Below are 6,123 nucleotides of genomic sequence, written 5' to 3'. Positions count from 1 at the left end.
CCGCAAGAAATCTGGCCATGTCATTGATCATGATAAATGTATCTTTCTCATCACTGTGAAACATAATTTATCAAAGCCAACCATAAAATTGTCACATGTATTCCCTCAATCTAAAGCATATTCTACCAATCCCGTAGTTGTAGAACTGGATGGGAAGTGCCCACTAACTCCTTAACACCGCTAAGGGCTGCATCCCTTTGACTTTCAGACATAGTCATTTGCTTAAAGCACTTGCCATTTGTGTGCTATCTAAGCTGCTAATACTTGCTGTATATATGACATTGAGTTGGCATGATGCTGTGCAGTGACATGTCCACCTCCTTAACTGTTCCGTGCTCTCCAGTGTGACAAACTGCCCTGCTTCTCCATCTGCACTAAAAAGCAATGCAAACCACAGAAGCTGGCAGCCTCCAAACAAGAGTGAAGTGAGTGAGCACTAAGAAATGAAGGTGAATGTCATGAGATGCATGCTTATGTGTGATGTTGTCTGTGAAGCGATAGAAGCAGGCAAGTTGTAGGTGTTCCTGACCTCTAAAGTGAAATGCTGAATGACTGAAGTGATGTCAGAGTTAGGCCAAGAGCAGGCATATTGCTGTAGTGAGGCTGTGGTTTGCTGCTTGCATGAATGAAAGGTTAAGGAAGATAGTGTCCATTGAGTCTGCAGAGATGATGTTCTGAAGTTGCAATTCAATGATGCCTGATATTTCAGGAGAAAATTGGAACTTTGTCCCTTAACTTGAGATTCTTATTTGATTCATTCTCACCTATTTTTGCAATATTTCCCTTCATGGCCTTTGTCAACAATTTATTCAGCCCAATTGCTATCTTATCCCATTAAAATGGACTATCCCCAAGTTAAACATCCCTGGCTCTAACATTGTGGTAGAAAGAAGTTAATTGATGTAACATCTGAGCATAGTTTGGCCTAGGTCACTCGCCTGAGACTTACTTAGGCTGTTGTGTGCAGTGATAGTGTCCCTACCTTTGAGCCAGGGGACCTGGGTTCAAAACCCACCTGGTCTGGAGGTGTTGAATAACATTTTTATGCAAGTTGACATGGTGTCCCATCTGCACAAAAAGCTATCAGAGCAGTTATGAACAGGTTGATAAACATTTCTAATTTGGGTAACAGCTACAGTGAGGTCAGCTGAGAGGAGTGGCTTCCAACACTCAGAACCATCTCCTTTTGCTATATGGATGACTTCAATCAACAGAGAATATTTCTTCATTAATTTCCATTTGCTTGAAAGTACCTTGAGGCCAAACTCAGTCACATATGATGTGAAAGAGGCAAAAAATCTGCAGATGCTATAATCCAAGGTAGACCAGCAGGAGGTTGGAAGAACATAGCAACCCAGCCAGCATCAGGAGGTGGAGAAACTAATGTTTTGGGTGTAACCCTTCCTGAAGCTGGAAATCACAAACACTTCCTGAAAAAGGGTTACACCCAAAACATTGACTTCTCCACCTCCTGGTGCTGCCTGGCTTGCTGTGTTTTTCCAGCCTCCTGCTTATCCACATACGATGTGAAAGGCAGACATTGTCATCTTCCATCCTGAAATTGGCTCTGTGTTGCAGGTTTGAGAAAGGTTGCAATACTTTCAAAAACCAAGCTGCTGACTTCACAAAATATTTAATGTTGAGAATCTTAGATTATGTAGACAAGAACATTAAAGCTTTTGATTTGTTCTTCCAACAGAATTCATGCCTTGAAATTGATGATAATTTACAAGAGAGAACAGGATGCTGAGTTTGTCAATGGGGAATGGCAATCTTAGTCAAAAACTAAGGTGAGTGTACTGGTTTATTAAAAATTTTATTTGAATTTATAATTTCATTAACTAGCATAGACCTGAATTATATCGCAACCTAAAATCCAACGATAAAAGTTCCCCTTCTATATTTTTAAAATAGGAAGGTACAATTTCATAGTTGACACCTAAGCCATTAGTACTGCCACTAAAAAAATTGCAACATTATGGAAAATTTAACCCCACTAATGTGGTGCATTCTTGCTTCAGAATATAAATTATCAATGAGTAAACATTAAACAAAAACAGAAATTGCTGGAAAATATCAACAGGTCTGGCAACATCTAAGGAGAGAAAGCTGAGTTAACATTTCAGGTCTGATTACAACTCGGAACAGCATCTCAATTTCCATGTGGGGACCCTGCAGGGTTCAATGTTGAGTTAAATAACTTAAGTGTCTGAGCACCTTCTCCCCCATGCCTTTTAACCCAACCTGCTGTTATCAATCGGGCTGCTGCCATAAGTAGCCCATTGTCCGCAACTAATAGTGCCCATTATCTTTGAAAGTTGCCACTCAGGTGGATAGAGCTTGTAAGAAGTCCTATGGTGTTTTAGCATTCATTAGCAGAGGGATTGAATTCAAGAGTCGTGAAGTGATGTTACAGCTGTACAGGACTTTGGTTAGGCCACTTTTGGAGTACTGTGTGCAGTTCTGGTCGCCTCACTTTAGGAAAGATGCGGAAGCTTTGGAGAGGGTGCAGAGAAGATTTACCAGGATGTTGCCTGGAATGGAGAATAGGTCGTACGAGGATAGGTTGAGAGTGCTGGGCCTTTTCTCATTGGACCGGAGAAGGATGAGGGGTGACTTGATAGAGATTTATAAGATGATCAGAGGAATAGATAGAGTAGACAGTCAGAAACTTTTTCCCCGGGTACAACAGAGTGTTACAAGGGGTCATAAATTTAAGGTGAAGGGTGGAAGGTATCGTGGAGATGTCAGGGGTAGGTTCTTTACCCAGAGAGTGGTGGGGGCATGGAATGCACTGCCTGTGGGAGTGGCAGAGTCAGAATCATTGGCAAACTTTCAGTAGCAATTTGATAGGTACATGGATGGGTGCTGAATCTAGGACAAATGTTCGGCACAACATCGGGGGCCGAAGGGCCTGTTCTGTGCTGTATTGTTCTATGTTCTATGTTCTATGAGCAGCGATTCATTCTCCCAGGCTTCTCAACTGTTGTTTTCTCTCCAAGCTTCATCGCCATCTACTGTTCACTCTTCCTCCACCTTCTCAGCCCACGCCTGCCCTCCCACCTTCAGCATATATACTAACCATTTAATATCTACAATCAGTTCTTGAGATGGGTCACTTCTTCAGAAACATTAACTCTGCTTTCTCTCCACAGATGCTGCCAGAAATGCTGAGTTTTTCCAACAATTTTTGTTTATGTTTGTGATTTACAGCATCTGTGGTTTTTTTGGGATTTTTTATGAGTGAACAAAGAACATTTTGAGAAGAGAGTTGATCGGTTAAACTTGTGATACTTGTGGATACCAGTAATGGTTGATATGTTGACTCCAATTGCAAGAAATTTAGAACACCGAAATAAATTCCATTGCAATTGTAGGTGTTATTAGTTAGATCACACCTGCAATACTGTGTGTAATTTTTGTCAAATTAAGAACTTTGACTAAATCTGTCTTCTTTCAGCAATGAACATGTCAGCCATGGAATTCCTGCAGTGTGGAGACAATCCACAATCCACTATAGGCAATTTAGCATGGCCAGTCCATCTAACTTGCACATCTTTGACCTGTGGGACAAAACCAGAGCTCCCGGCACACACACACACACACACAGAACATACAAACGCCACACAGATAGTCAGCCGAGGCTGGAATCAAACCAGCATTTCAGTATTGTGAGGCAGCGGTGCTGACCACTGAGCCACCATGCTGCCCATTGATATATTGCTAATATAATATAATTCAAATCTACTGAGGCTATGAAAACTTCTTATAAACACTGGGTAAACCTCGATTGGAGTTGTATGTTCAATTATAATGATCCTTGTTTATTAAAATTGTCAAGAACCTTGAAGTAGGTGCAGGAGAAATTTCCTGAAATGAAACCAGGTATAAGTGCATTCAGTTGCATGGAAGAAATTGAGAAGGTAAGATTTTTCTTGCAGTAGGGAAGGTAAAGGGAAGAATTAATGCAATATTCAAAATCATAAGTATTATTGACAGCAATGACAGTAGTGTTTCTGTCAGTAATCAGAGGAAATACCTTTGCATTTATTGACAAAAGAAAGAGAAACAACTTGAGGAAAGTCTTCTTTTATATAACTTATACTTGTAATCTGGAATGCAAAACTTGAAAGGCTGGTGGGAAGAAGATTTAATTGGAACTTTCTAAATGGAAATTGGAAAGTTACTTAAAGGAAGTTAACCAAGAGGCATGACAAAGGATTGGGGTTACTTGGACAACTCCAGAAAACGTACAGTGTGGACATTCAGGCGAATGATTGAACTCTGCTATATCATTTTATCATATATTTGCTTCGACAAAGTGCATCTTTAAATCTGCACTATTCCGGTAAAGATGCTTTCAGTGCAGGTATTGGGGCTAAAAAGGAAAGTAGGACTTGAGTTACAAGGAAAGACTAGATAAGTTGGGTTTATTTTTCACGGAGCAGTGAAGGTTGAGAGGGGACCTAATAGCGGCATATTGAAATAATGAGTGGCATTGATAGGGTGAAACAATTCTTCACTACCATCCCCTGTTTTCTAACTTTGAGCCAGTTCTGTATCCAAATGGCTAGTTCTCCCTGTATTCCATGAGATTTAACCTTGCTAACCAGTCTCCCTTAGGGAACCTTGTCAAACGCCTTACTGAAGTCCAAATAGATCATGTCCACTGCTTTGCCCTCATCAATCCTCTTTGTTACTTCTTCAAAAAACTCAATCAAGTTCGGGAGATATGATTTCCCACGCACAAAGCCATGTTGACTATCCCCTAATCAGTCCTTGCCTTTCCAAATACATGTACATCCTGTCCCTCAGGGTTCCCTCTGACAACTTGCTCAGCACTGACGTCAGGGTTACCGGTCTATAGTTCCCTGGCTTGTCCTTACCACTTTTCTTAAATAGTTAGCCAACCTCCAGTCTTCTGTCACCTCACCTGTGACTATCGTTGAAACAAATATCTCAGCAAGGGGCTAGTGGAGTGCCACAAGGCTCAGTACTAGGTCCACTACTTTTCATCATTTATATAAATGATTTGGATCTGAACGTAAGTGGTAGAGTTAGTAAGTTTGCAGATGACACTAAAACTGGAAGTGTAGTGGACAATGAAGATGGGTCAATGGGCTAAGAAGTGGCAGATGGAGTTTAATTTAGATAAATGTGCGGTGCTGAATTTTGGGAGAGCAAATCTTAGCAGGACTCATACATTTAATGGTAATGTCCAAGAGAGTGTTGCTGAACAAAGAGACCTTGGAGTACACATTCATAGTTCTTTGAAAGTAGAGTCTTAGGTAGCTAGGATAGTGAAGAAAGCATTTCATATGCTTTCCTTTATTAAGCAGAGTATTGAGTACAGGAGTTAGGCTGTACAGGACATTGGTTAGCCCACTTTCGGAATATTGCGTGCAATTTTGGTCCCCTTCTTATTGGAAGGATATTGTGAAACTTGAAAGGGTTCAGAAAAGATATACAAGGATGTTGCCAGTGTTGGAGGATTTGAGCTAGAGGGAGAGGTTGAATAGGCTGAGGCTGTTTTCCCTGGAGCGTCAAATGCTGAGGGGTGACCTTATAGAGCTTTATAAATCATGAGGGGCATAGATATGGTAAAAAGACAAAATATTTTCCCAGGTGTGGGGGAGTCCAGAACAAGAGCGCAAAGGTTTAGGGTGAGAGGGGAAAGATATAAAAGATACCTAAGGGGCAACTTGTTCACACAGAATGTGGTACATGTATGGAATGAGCTGCCAGAGGAAGTGATGGAGTCTGATGCAATTGCAACATTTAAAAGGCATCTGGATGTGTACATGAATAGGAATGGCTTTGAGGGATATGGTCTGGGTGCTGGCAGATTGGACTAGATTACGTTGGGATATCTGGTCGGCATGAACGAGTTGGATTGAATGGTTTGGTTCTGTGCTGTACATCTCTATGACTCTATGACTCTACGAATACAAAGTCATCTTATTCCATTAGTAGGTGCATCAGTAACATTGACTTATGGCAAGAGGCAGAAGGCCAAGAGAAGAATTGAGGAAGTTGTTTTCATCCAGAGAGTGGAGCACACTGCTTGGAAGGATGGTTCAGTTAGAAATTCTGATAATGTTTATGCTGTATTTAAATATTATG

Source organism: Chiloscyllium plagiosum, chromosome 37 (assembly GCF_004010195.1).
Source record: "Chiloscyllium plagiosum isolate BGI_BamShark_2017 chromosome 37, ASM401019v2, whole genome shotgun sequence".
Lineage (NCBI taxonomy): Eukaryota > Metazoa > Chordata > Chondrichthyes > Orectolobiformes > Hemiscylliidae > Chiloscyllium > Chiloscyllium plagiosum.
This window is presented reverse-complemented; position numbering follows the sequence as displayed.